Source organism: Orcinus orca, chromosome 2 (genome assembly GCF_937001465.1).
Source record: "Orcinus orca chromosome 2, mOrcOrc1.1, whole genome shotgun sequence".
Taxonomy (NCBI): domain Eukaryota; kingdom Metazoa; phylum Chordata; class Mammalia; order Artiodactyla; family Delphinidae; genus Orcinus; species Orcinus orca.
The window spans coordinates 81,197,610-81,212,455 of record NC_064560.1 but is presented as its reverse complement, the minus strand read 5'-3'; the positions used below and the strand labels follow the sequence as shown (position 1 = coordinate 81,212,455).

Below are 14,846 nucleotides of genomic sequence, written 5' to 3'. Positions count from 1 at the left end.
AATGGCTAAAATTAAAAAGTCTGCCAACATCCTATGTTGGCAAGGATGTGAAACACCCAGAACTCTATTATAATGCTGGAGGGAGCATGAAGATAATGCAACTAATTTGGCAAATATATGGTATTTTTTTATAAAACTAAGCACACACCAACCCCGTGACCCAGCAGCTCCACTTTTTGGTATTTATGCAAGAGAAATGAAAATATGTGTCCACACAAAGTTGTGTACAGGAATGATCAAAGCCACAATATTCACAATATCACAACCTGATGTCCATCTACAAGATAATGGGTAACTGATTTTGGCTATTTTTACGATATAGTACTTACTACTCAATAATAAAAAGGAACAAACTTTGGCTACATGAAGCCATGTGGATGAATCTCACAAAAGCCAGAAATAAGAGAAATCGAAGTATTACATGAAGTTTTACACTTGGCAAAGTAAATCTACACTAAAAAAATTTAGAAAAATGGTTGCCTCTTGAGGGTACTGACTGGGGCAGGTCACAGTGAAACTTTCTGGAGTGATGGAAAACTTCAGTATCTCTATAGAGGTTTCATTTACACAAGTACCTGCATTTGTCAGAATTTACTGAATTGTGCAATTAAAATGTGCATTTCACTTATGTAAATTTTACCTCAAAAATACTGCCACACAAATACCGAACTATAGTTAGTTGGTTTATTTTTTTTTCCTTTGGTATTTGATGGCAATTCTGATACCACTTTCCATATATTCTAGATTTGAGCAAATAAGTAAATATATTAAGGGACTTGAAAGCAAGGTATCCCACTACTGGTCAAAGGAGTTACAAATATGGAAAGGGTATTGCAGATTGGAGTTGAAAGTACTAATATAAACTCTTGTTTTTCTGATAGATGGATAAATAGTTCCACACAGATATATACATTTCCTAATTCTGACAAGGCCTAGAAGCAATTAGCATATCCAGCACCCATGTCTTGATTTATGAATAACATTCTCTAATAAATGGAAACAGAACTTCCAAAAAAGGTTGATTTCCGAGCTGGAGCATCATCAAATCATGATCTTGGAATACTTTGTCACATAGGAAAGGAAGGGAGCATTAAAATAATGATGGGCACAAGTCTAAAGGACACAGAGCTTGGTGGAAGGGACCCCCTATCTGCCAAATCTGGGGCAATTTGAGCCTTAAAATAAATAATGGTAGTAACACAATAAATCCCATTAGCTAAAATAAGATCCACAAGTCCATACAAACAGATGAATAAATAAATGCAGAAGGTACAGCTCTTCCATACAGAAGATGTCAATATAGGACAAGTGACAGAGTTAGAAATTCATCAAAGGGTGCTAAAACTAGAAGACAAAATTTTGATGAGAAAAATCCTACTAATTACAAAGGGAAAATAGTAATTTTACAGGGGAGAAACCTAGCTACACAACCTTACCCAAGTGACCAAAGTTAACATAACCGGTAAAGGGAGAGATCAATATCACATGTCTTTTGATATAAAGGACTAGGAAGGATGCAAGACCCCTTCTGTGGTATTACTGAAAAAAATGCATAACCTGACTAATAATCAAAAAACTTCAACAACCCCAAATTGGGGACATTCTGAAAATTAAATATCAAATCAAGATAAGTAAAGGTTTAGGAACTGTTCCTGATTAAAAAAACATACAATTAAGTGTAACCTAAGATCCTGAATTAAACCCTCGACCAGGAAAATGAAGAGTTATAATGGACATTACTGGGAGAATTTATAAAATTGAATATGGACTGTGGATTAGATAGCAGAATTATACCAATGTTAAATTTTCTGATTTTAGTAACTGTATTCTGGTTATGTAAGATAATGGCCTTCTTTTAGGAAATATACACTGAAGTTTTTCATGATAAATGGGCTTGATATCTCTAAGTCTCAAACAGTTCAGAAAAACAGTTAATAGATAAATACATATATAAATATATATTCATATACCTACAGATACCTACATATACACATATCATATTATACAGAGAAGGGAGGGAAGGAAAAAGGGTAAGAGTAAGGCACAAATGAGGTAAAATATATACAGTCGTAATTGGTTTATATGGGTAAAATATATGTGGCAGTTCTTGTACTTTTCTTGCAACTTTTCTGTATTTGTAGAATTATATAAAAATAAAATTTATGAAAAAGTTAATTGTACTCATGAGACTAAATTAGGACAACGGCATAGAAAACCATTTGGCAGTACCTATCAAAGCTAAACATACAAATACCTTGTAAACCAGCAAGTCCATTCCTAGGTATTTACTCAATGGAAATACACAGATACAGTCATTGAAAAAGCAGGCACAAGAATATTCATAACATTATAATAGTATGGGATTCCTTTGCATCAATATATCACAATTTATTTATGCATCCTACCCTCAATGGGCATTTAGACTGCTTCCAGTGTGGGGCTATTACAAACAATATGAAAAGGTACTGAATTTCATGTTATCAAGGAAAAATGATACTCAAACTTCTACCACATGAGCATAAATTTTAAAGTCTGTTAGACCAAGTTTTGGTGAGGATATGGAGCAAAGAAATTTCTCTTTGGAAAACAGCTTGGCATTACCTAATTTAAATTAGGTAATTACCCAAATTGCCTAGATTAAAATTTAAGACATGTATACCCTATGAGCCAGCAATGATGCGTTTCCTTCTGAGGCTATGAAGGCATCAAACCCCACTGTCCCCAACACACATGCACACTCAATTTTTATTAATCCTGAACCAACCTGAGCTCAAGTATAAGCTGGGATAGCCTATACAAGATAAATGAATTCCATGAGACTGGTTAAAATTGACCAACATTTGAGATTTTGATGAAACCTGTAGGCCTAATGATTATTCAGCACCCCTCTTGCTTCTAAGAAGCACACGAACAAGAGAGCAGCAAAGGCTGTGTGCTGGATACATGGTGGCCATCATCGTTGCTCCCTGTTGTAGAAATGATGGCGAGAACCCATTCTTGTCCTCAAAGCAGACTTCTCCAGCTCACCTCAAGGAGTAACTGTAATGCCAGAATAGGGGAGACTGAGCAGATGGAGAAGATAGAGGTGTGCACTGCATGGGGGCTCTTCACCCTCCATGCCTGTCAATGCCAACGCAACCTCCCTGTGGCACCATATTCACCCCCACATCCCATCTCCCACTCCTGTCTGGGACAGAAGCAGATCCATTAAGGCTGCATCTCCAGGCACTGTCCCATGTGCTGAATCTCTGGGACTCAAACTGGAGCAAGTGTGGCCAGGGTTCTAATTCTTCTGCCCTAAAACCTGGGCAAGTTACTTAATTTCTACTTCTGCAAGTTGAGGATGGAAATGGAACCTTCCTTACAGGGTTACTGAGGAGATAAAATAAGGTAATATATGTAAATATGTCAAGGGTGCCTGGCACAGAGAGAGTGCGTGACAGAGGTTAGATCTCCTAGTGATCTAGTGATCTAGTGGCATCACTCCTAGTGCTACTGCCCTTGCTGCCACTGGAACATGATAGTCCAGGGGATGCTGCAATATTGTTTGAGATAACCCTAGGTATGCAGACAGAAGAGACAGAGACAGACTAAACAACAATGCAAGATGGAGTTTGGGTACCAGCCTCCTGGTCATTTCTGGTCTCTTGCAACATTTTCCCCAGAATTGTACCATGTACCCTGGCTCTGAGGCATAAACCCAAAGTCAGTATAAAATGTCAGTTCAGTTTCTAAATGTACTTATGGGTCACTGTAATCTGGGCAAAATATTATTTTACATGATAAATTAGAATTTAATGAGGAAGACCTTTAAACTAATTCTGTAGAATGCGTTGAGCCTTTGTAAAGAGATAGCTCATGAAAATAAAGAGGAGGATGCAGAGCGGCTTACACAGATGCAGCTGACCCACTGATGACTCTTCAGACAGCAAGGCAACACCCAAAACAATGGCTAGATTCTCCCTTGAAACAATTGCAAACATATACACTGTGCCAAGTGGTTTGAAGTACATTTGAAGAATTTTAATGGAACACACAAAAAGTAATGTCTTAGATTTTCATTTTATACAAATCCAAAAATGCAGGGTTTTGCTTAATTTTAATGTTGGTAAATTATCAACCTACAAGGTCATGCTGTCAAGTTCAAAAACTACTTCAAGATAGCAACTTCCTCCTAAATCTATCTAGAAATGTGGGAATGGGAGAATACGATTTGAATGAAGAAAAATAACAACATGTTTTTTTATATCAAAACACCCACAAAAACAGGAAACAGTATATCCTTTCCTGCCCAAGTATGCCATCATCTCCCTCTGGGCATGTGGCCAAGGATAATACTGCCATGTAGGTCAGGAGACGCAGCTGGTCTGACTCTGCACTGATTTCTGTAGGACCTGAGTCTTTTACCAATCTGTGAAACTAGTTTGTATGATCAGATAAACTCTACAGAACCCATCCTTCCTTGACACTCTCTTATGACTGTATTTTACAAGCATCCTGCATCCTTACCAGAACTGTGTTCCCCTCTCTAGTTCTGTGAATGCTGCTCAAAGCAGAATGCATACGTGTGGTTATTTATAAAGACTAGGGATTTTATCGGAACATCTCCCGATTATTATGTTCTAAAAATATACAGCTATCAACAATTCACCCAGAGTTGGGGGATTTTTCTCGCTTCAGCTTAAGCCTTCTCTCCCAAGCTTCAGACCTGGAACTAACTTCCTCTTTGACATCTCCACCTGGATGAAGCATAGATACCTCAATCTTTGCATGAAATGATCAAATCTCCTCCCCAAACTGCACTCCATCCAGTGTTTCCTATCTTGAAAAAAAAATGGCACAGCTCTCTCCACAAGGCTTCTGGATGACGAGTAAAAATGTCTTGGGAGTTTTTTTAAGTCCTGATTTAGCCTGGGCTTCACCCATTTTGATGTAATTAGTCTGGGATGCCATTTTGGCATTGAGATTTTATTTCAAAGCTGCCCTTCCCCAGGGCTGAGAATCAGTGCTCCAGATATTTTAAATCCCCAAGACTAATGGGTCTATTCCTCCTCCAATGTGTCCTCAATTCTAGATGCCCTCAACTGCTACAACCTGCCAAATGGGGTCGCCATGAATGTGGTGCCACTGGGGGCTGTGCAATGTGGCAGCTCTGCCTTCCAGCTCCAAGATCTCCCAGGACTCCAGGCTCTGCTGTAGTCATTATCAGCTCTATCTACATGTTTGAATCACCTGTGCTCTTTTCAAAGCCATAGATGCTCAGAGATTCTGAATCAACGGGGTTGGAGCCCATGGATGACATTTTTTTTAAGTTTTCCAGGAGATTATGATGTGCAGACAGAGTTCAGTACAACTTATTCCGTAGGTTATTTAGTGTCCCAAAGAGAATTTCTAATTTCTGCAAGGTATCCATTGTGCGTTCATGAGTCTGCCACTCCTCCAGACCTCCAATTTGCTGATCCTGTCACTTTTCATCCTTCATCCTCCTCCTTGAGTCCTCACTTCTCTAAGTGCCCAGCCTAAACACTGTGGTTCAACACACAGCCATGTGTTTACAAATAATATTAACACATTGCTCGTCCTCGCCTCCCTTCCCCTCCACTTACTCTGCACTGTACCAAAGCATCCAAACATTGCTGGAAAAAATCTTGAAATGCTGATGACAGGACTTTCTTCAAATTTATACCATATACCTCACAGAAGCACTCAAAACTGCCAAACTGTCATATTTCCTTAGAAATTTCACTTTCCCATTCTGCAAGATGACTATATCATGCTTTTCCATTCCTTTCAAATATCCAAACAGCCTCTTCAGTCTCATCTGGTGCTTTTGCTGCCTACTCAGTGGTCTGTGGAGAACCTTGTGATCTTACCATCACCAACCCTTCAGCTTCTGTACCCTCATCCTTCACATTTCTCTCCCATTACCTTCCTCTGTAGGGTACCCCCTTCACCTACTAGAGGTTACTAAGGAACATAATCCCTCCAATTACCCCCCAGTTTCTGACCCTCCAGTGTCATCAACTTCTCCTTCTTTACCTGATTATGCTTTCAAATTGCTTTGATTATGCTTTCAAATTGCTCGTCCTAAAAATAGACTTAATATCTCCCTCCAGCTGCCACTCCTTTTTCTGCTCTCCTTGGCAGCAACAGCCTTTGAAGATTTATCTATACTCCCTGTCACTAAACGCTGACTTCTTTTCCCTTCATTTTGTAAAGATATTTGCACTGGGAATAGAATTTTAGATTTGCGGGTATTTGCATTGAACACACTGAAGTTATTAATACACTCTCTTCCAGCTTCCAATGCTGCAGTTAAAAGACATCCCATGTTCATGGATCAGAAGACTTAATATTATCAAGATGGCAATACTCCTAAAATTCATATACAGATTAAGTGCATCCCTATCAAAATCCCAGCTGGCTTTTTGCAGAAATTGAAAGCTGATTTTAAGATTATCAAGGGACCAAGAATAGCCAAAACTCTCTCAAAAAGAGAGGTCTCAAAATTTGCTACAGATCTAAAATAATTAAGACAGTGTGGTATTTGCACAAACCCTTATACACTTATGGTCAACTGATTTTTGACAATGGTGTTAAGACAATTCTGTAGGGGAAGAAGTTATTTTCAACAAATGATGCTTGGACAACTGGATAGCAACATTCAAAAGAATAAAGTTGGATTCCTACATCACAATGTACACAAAAATTAACTCAAAATGGATCCTAGATTTCCTAAAAGTAAAAACTAATACTATAATACTCAAACATAGAAGTAAATGTTTGTGATCTTGGGTTAGGCAATTGTTTTTTAGGTATGATACCAAAAGCCCAAGCAACCAATGAAAGAATAGATAAATTGGACTTCTTCAAAATTAAAAATGGTTTTAATTCAAAGGACACCATAAGGAATGTGCAAAGACAACCCACAGAACTGGAAAAATATTTGCAAATCCTATGTCTGATGAGGGAACTTATATCCAGAATATATAAACAATCCTTGCAACTCAATAATAAGAGGACAAATAACCAATTAAAAAATAGCAAAGGATTTGAATAGACACTTCCTGAGAGAACATATACAAATGGTCAATAACCACATGGAAAGATGCCCAGGGGCATCATGAGGGAAATGCAGATCAAAACCCCAATGAGATACTGCTTCACACTTATTAAGATGTCTATGATCAAAAGGACATGCGTTGATAAGAATGTGGAGAAATGGGGCCCTTCATACACTGCTGGTGGGAATGTAACATGATAACCTACTATGGAAAATAGTTGAGCACTTTCTCAAAAGGTTAAACATAGTGCTGCCAAATGAACAAGCAATTCTACTCTTAAATATAAACCCAAGAGAAATGAAAACATACTTGTATATGAATTTTCACAGCACTGTTATTCATCATAGCCAAAAGGAGAAACATCCAAACGTTCGTCAATTGATTAATAGATAATAAATGGTATATCCATACAATGGAATATTATTAGTGATAAAAGAATGAGATATTGATCCATGCTACATCATGAATGGACCTTGAAAACATTATTCTAAGTGAAACAAGCTAACACAAAAGATAAGATGTTATATGATTCAGCTTGTATGCAATGTCCAGAATAGGTAAGTTTATAAAAACAGAAAATAGGGTAATAGTTGCCTAGAACTGGGGGAGGTGATTGAGGGTTACGGTGAATTGGTATGGGATTATTTTTGGAGTGATAAAATGTTCTGAAATTAAACTGTTGATGGTTGCATACATCTGTGACTAAACTAAAGACCAATGAACTGTACACTTTAAGTGAGTTAATTTTATAATAAGCGAATTATATATGGACAAAAATTGTTTTTTAGAAAGTGACAGTTAAAAACCTAGTGGAAAGGCTGTAACTTGGCAGTGGCAGGAGTGGTGGCAGTGGCTTCTAGGGATGTACCTAAAACTCACAAGGAGGGAAACTCTTCCCTTTGACCACAGGAACAGGTCTAAAGGCTTTGGAGCAAATACTCATTGCTTCTTTTTCTCTGTCTGTCCTCTCCCCACCTGACCTCAGACACAGGTAAAGTCATGGGAAGTGCAATACAATGCAGAGATACTAAAGCCCCAGTTTTCTAAGCAGAGGACATCTAAAGAAGCCAAGAGAGCCAGAAAGTGTCAGGAAGATTGCAAAGAGAAGGAGCTCAAGAGAGTGACCCCACACAGTGATAGATGAACCTCTGGCTTACTTCCAAGCTGTGCATACATAGGTAACCCTAAACAGTATAGCAAAGGCTTTCACAATAGAACTACAGGATTAACCACCATCCAGGTCCCAGACTTGCCACAGAGTGGTGCATAGCTGGAAAGATCCAAATAGCATTGTAAAGATTCTGAAACAGACTTGACATTAGAACCACATCCCAAGGAAGCAAGGCCAGAACCTGAAGGCTGAACTTAATCAGGTCAATTGCCTGCTAAAATAAATAAACAAAAAACTGACATCCTCCTTAGAATTAAACAAGACCCAGATTTTCATATCATAATATTCCAAATGCCCAGAATGCAATCCAAATTACATGGTATATAAACAACCAGGAAAATCTCAACTTGGGAGGGAAAAGAGAATCAGCATATGTCAAGTCTGAGATGACAAAAATGTTAGAATTACCAGATATTGTAGAAGCTGATATTATAACCATGCTCCTAGAAGTAAGGCCAAACAATTGAAAACATAAAAAGTCTCAACAAAGAAATAAAAGAAATACAGAAGAATCAGATGGAAATTTTAGAAATGAAAACATAATAACTGAAACAAAAATATTCACTGGACGGGTTCAATAGCAGAATGCAGATGACAAAGTAAAGAGTCACTGACCTTCAAGAGAAATCAATGGAAATTGTCTAATTTGAACATCAGAGAGAAAAATACTGAAAAAAATTAAACGACTCAGGGACCTGTGAAAAACGTCAAAAAATAGTTGGTCATTTGTGCCATCAGAGTTCCAAGAGAAGACAGTCTAGTGCAGAAAAAAACCTGAAGTAATAATGGCTGAAATCTTCCCAAATTTCATGAAAGACAAACTTACAGATTCAAGAAACTCAAAGTAACTCCAAAAGAAAAAAAAAATCAAAACAATCCAATCCTAGACATATTATAATCAAATAGCTGAAAACGAAATACAATGCAAAAATCTTGAAAGCTGCCAGGAAAAATCACTGCGTTTATGAATAGAAGAACAATGATTTGAATGACTGCAGATTTCTCACCAGAAATCAGAGAGGCACAATCTTTTTAAAGGGTTTCAGTAAAGAACTGTTAACTCAGAATGCTATATCCAGCATAAATAACCTTTGAGAATGACGATGAGATAAGATATTCTCAGATGAGGGGAAATAAAGTGAATTAGTCACTAGAACTGCTCTAAAAAATGCTACAGGAAGTTCCTCAGACAGGAGGGAAATGATATGAAAAGGAAACTTGAAACTTCAAGAACAAAGAGCAATGGAAATGACAACTGTGTGGGCAAAATACAACTGATTATTCCTTTCTGGGTCATTTCTATAAAATATATATAGTGATTAAAAGCAAAAATGATAACACTGTCTGATGGGGTTTTCAGTGTATGTGTGTGTAATACATAAGAAACCTGCAAATAAAGGGGGAAAGTCAAGGGACCTATGTGGTTGTGGAGTTTTCTACATTCCACGTGAAATGGTAAAATATTAATTCTACAGAGACTGTGAAAAGGTAAGTATGAATATTGTAATCTCTAGATAAATCAAATATAATTATATAAAGAGATAGAATAAAATATAAATTAGAATGGAATACTAAAAAATATTAAAGTATTCCAGAGTAAGACAAGAAAGGAGAAACGGAGAGACAAAAAGGAGAGAACAAAGAGAAAACAAATAATAACTTTGTCAACCTAAACCCAAACATATCAGTAATTCCATTAAAGGCAAATGGTTGAAATATACCAAATAAAAGACATAGATTACTGGAATGGATTCATAAAAATAAGACTCGATGATATGATCTCTCCATGAAACCTACTTTAAATATGATGGCATAGGTAGGTCAAAAGTAAATGATGGCAAAAATATTCCATGAAAACATTAACTGAAAGAAAGTGCAGTGGTATATTAACATCAGATACAATCGACTTCAGAGCAAGAGAAATTACCAGGGATTAAGAGAAATGTTATGTAATGATAGAAAGTTCAATTCACCAAACAATCTCAAAACAAACAATCCCAAATGTGTAGGCAACAAACAACAGAGCTTCAAAATCCATAAAGCAAAAACCAGTGTGAATACAGCTTGGCAATTAAACATACACTTACACATAGTCCAGTGGTCCCACTCCAAGGTATTTATTCCAGAGAGATGAAAACTTAGTTCCCCCTAAACCTTGTACACGGATGGTCATAGTAACTTTACCCATGAGAGCCAAAACTGGGTAACTTCCTGAACGTCCTTCAAAGGGTGAATGAACAAACATGGTACACCCATACAATGGCATGCCATCCAGCAATAAAAAGGAGTTAACTATTAATTCACACAACTGTGGTAAATTGCAATTGTGCTATGCTGAGTGAAAGAAGCCAGCTCCCAAACACTACATATTGTATGTCTCCAATTCTATGACAGTCTGGAAAAAGCACAACTGTAGGGGAAGAGAACAGAGCAGTGTTGTCAGAGGTGAGGAGTGAGGGAAGAGTTGACTGCAGAGGGGCAGCCTGAGAGAGTCTCACAGGGTGGTGAAACTGTCCTGCATACTGATTGTGGTAGTGGTTTAACAAATCTACATGTGTATTAAACTCATCACTGTACACAAAAAGTCAATTATGCAATATGCTAATCTTAAAAATAGGATTAAAAAATTTTAAAGGCTGTGTCAAAAAATAAAGATATCAAACAAATAAACTAGGTTTCTACCTCAGGAAACTAGAAGATCAAACTAAACACAAAACAAGCAGAATGAAGGACACAATGAAGACAAGAATATAAATCAATGAAATAAAAAACAGAAAAAAACAAAAAGAAATAGCAAAAGTTTGTTCTTTGAAAATATTAACAAAACTGAAAAGCCATTAGCCAGATTGACCAAGACTTCAAAAGAGAAGACACAAATTACCAAAATCATGAATGAAAGAGGGAACATTGCTACCAAATCCACAGACATCAAAAGTATTACCTGGGCTGGGAAAAATGGACAGTTACATGTAAAAGAATGAAAATAGAACATTCTCTAACACCAGACACAAAAATAAACTCAAAATGGATTAAAGCCCTAAATGTAAGACCGGATACTATAAAACTCTTAGAGGAAAACATAGGTAGAACACTCTTTGATATAAATCGCAACAATATTTATTTGGATACGTCTCCTAGAGTAATGGAAATAAAAACAAAAATAAATAAATGGGACCTAATTAAACTTAAAAGCTTTTGCACAGCAAAGGAAACCATAAACAAAATGAAAAGACAACCTACGGACTGAGAGAAAATATTTGCAAACAATGCTACAGACAAGGGATTAATTTCCAAAATACACAAACAGCTTAATATTAAAAAAACCCAACCTAACCAATTAATGGGCAGAAGACCTAAACAGACATTTTTCCAAAGAAGACACACAGATAGCCAATAGGCACATGAAAAGATGCTCACTATTGCTAATTATTAGAGAAATGCAAATCAAAACCACAATGAGGTATCACCTCACACCAGTCAGAATGGCCATCATTAAAAAGTCTACAAATAATAAATGCTGGAGAAGGTGTGGAGAAAAAGGAACTCTCCTATGCTGTTCGTGGGAATGTAAAAAAGACACTATGGAGAACAGTATGGAGGTTCCTTGAAAAACTAAATATAGAGCTACCATACAATCCAGAAATCCCACTCTTGGGCATATATCCAGAGAAAGCCATAATTTGAAAAGATACATGCACCCCAATGTTCATAGCAACACTATTTACAATAGCCAAGATATGGAAGAAACCTAAGTGTCCATGGACAGATGAATGGATAAAGATGTGATGTATATATACAATGGAATATTACTCAGCCATCAAAAAGAATGAAATAATGCCACATGCAGCAACATGGATGAACCTAGAGATATCATACTAAGTGAAGTAAGTCAGACAGAGAAAGACAGATATCATATGATATCACTTATATGTGGAATTTAAAATACGACACAAACAAACTTATTTACAAAACAGAAATAGACTCATAGACATAGGAAACAAACTTATGGTTACCAAAGAGGTTAGCAGGGGTGTGGAGAGATAAATTAGGAATTTGGGATTAACATACACACACTACTGTATATAAAATAGGTAAAAAAAAAAAAGGACTTACTGTATAGCACAGGGAACTATACTCAATATCTTGTAATAACCTCTAAGGAAAAAGAATGTGAAAAAGAATAGATATATATGTATAACTGAATCACTTTGCTGTACACTTGAAACTAACACAACATTGTAAATTAACTATACTTAAAAAAAAGAACTCTAGACCTTCAAGATGGTGGAACAGTTAGATGTGGAGATCACCTTCCTCCCCACAAATACATCAAAAATACATCTACATGTGGAACAACTTCTACTGAACACCTACTGAACGCTGGAAGAAGACCTCAGACTTCCTAAAAGGCAAGAAAATCCCCATGTACCTGGGTAGGGCAAAAGAGAAAAGAACAAACACAGACAAAAGAATAGGGACCCACGTCTCTGGGAGGGAGCTGTGAAGGAGGCAAAGTTTCCACACACTAGGAAGCCCCTTCACTGGCGGGTACAGGTTGGGGGGAAGCTTTGGAGCCATAGAGGACAGCACAGCAACAGGGGTGCAGAGGGCAAAGCAGAGAGATTCCTGGACAGAGGATCGGTGCCGAAAAGCACTCACCAGCCTGAGATGTTTGTCTGCTCACCCACGGGGGCGGGTGGGGGCTGGGAGCTGAGGGGCTTGGGCTTCAGAGGTCAGACCCCAGGGAGAGGACTGGGGATGGCTGCGTGAAGACAGCCTGAAGGGGGCTAGTGTGCCACAGCTAGCTGGGAGGGAGTCCAGGAAAAAGTGTGGATCTGACGGAGAGGCAAGAGACCATTGTTTCCAGGTGCGTGAGGGGGAGGCTTCCTGCTCCATGTGCCCACAGAAGGCAGAGCACTGCCTAAGCAAGCTCCAGAGACAGGCGCGAGCTGTGGCTATCATCTCGGGCCCCAGAGGCAGGCACAGACCACTACCGCTATCGCTGCCGCCACCAAGAATCCTGTGTGCAAGTGCAGGTCACTACTCACACCCTCCTGGAGCCTGTGCAGCATGCCATTGCCAGGGTCCCATGATCCAGGGCCAACTTCCTTGGGAGAACACATGGCACGCCTCAGGCTGTTGCTACGTCATGCTAGCCTCTGCCGCTGCAGGCATGCCCCACATTCTAATTATGACTACCGTACCCCTCCCTCTCCCCAGCTTGAGTGAGCAAGAGAGAACTAATCAGCCGCTGCTTTAACCCTCTCCTGTATGGGCAGGGAGAAAAATGCCTGAGGGCGGCCTACACGCAGAGGTGGGCCAAAACCAAAGCTGAACCCCAGGAGCTGTGCAAACAAAGAAGAGAAAGGGAAATTTCTCTGTGCAGCCTCAGGAGCAGGGGATTAAATCCCTGCAAAAGGCTTGATAAACCGTGCATCTGTGGAATACCTGAATAGACAATGAATGTTCCCAAAATTGAGGTGGTGGACTTTGGGAGCAACTGTAGACTTGGGGTTTGCTTTCTGCATTTGACTTGTTTTTGGTTTTATGTTTATCTTAGTTTAGTTTTCAGTGCTTGTTTTCATTGGTGGGTGTGTTTATTGGTTTGGTTGCTCTCTTCCTTTTTTTTTTTTCCTTTTTATGAGTATGTGTGTATGTTTCCTTGCATGACTTTTGCCTGTTTAGTTTTGCGTTTACCATTTGTTTTGGGGTTCTATCTGTTTGGTTTTTTTTTTTCTTCCTTTTCTTCCATGCCGTGCAGGTGGCAGGGTCTTGGTGCTCCAGCTGGGTGTTGGGTCTGAGCCTCCAAGGTGAGAGAGCCAAGTCCAGGACATTGGACTACCAGAGACTTCCTGGCCCCATGTGATATTAAGCAACAGCTCTCCCAGAGACATCCATCTCAACACTAAGACCCAGCTCCACCCAACGGCCAGCAAGCTCCTGTGCTGGACGCCCCATGCCAACAACTAGCAAGACAGGAACACAACCCCGCCCATTAGCAGAGAGGCTGCCTAAAGTCACACTAGGTTCAGAGACACAACAAAACACATCACCAGACGTGGCCCTACCCACCAGAGGCACAAGATCCAGCCCCACCCCCTAGAACACAGGCACCAGTCCCCCCACCAGGAAGCCGACACAAGCCACTGAACCATCCTCACACACTGGAAGCAGACACCAGAAATAAGAGGAACTACGAATGTGCAGCCTGAGAGAAGGAGATCCCAAACAGTAAGTTGCACAAAGTGAGAAGACAGAGAAATATGCAGCAGGTGAAGGAGCAAAGTAAAAACCCACCAGATCAAACAACTGAAGAGAAAATAGGCAGTCTACCTGAAAAAGAATTCAGAGTAATGATAGTAAAGATATCCAAAATCTCTGAAGTAGAAAGGAGAAAATACAAGAAACATTTAACAAGGACCTAGAGGAACTAAAGAGCAAACAAACAATGATGAATAACACAATAAATGAAATTAAAAATACTTTAGAAGGAATCAATACCAGAATAACTGAGGCAGAAGAACAGATAAGTGACCTGGAAGATAGAATAGTGGAAATAACTGCTGCAGAGCAGAATAAAGAAAAAGAATGAAAAGAATTGAGGACAGTCT

The 14,846-nt window shown here is 38.7% G+C and overlaps 1 protein-coding gene across 1 annotated transcript in view; it reads right to left on the bottom strand.

The window, feature by feature from the left end:
• LOC101281390 (OTU domain-containing protein 7A) overlaps positions 1-14,846 on the bottom strand; it is a 387,881-nt gene that overhangs the window by 252,859 nt on the left and 120,176 nt on the right. The gene's annotated exons all lie outside the window — the stretch shown is intronic.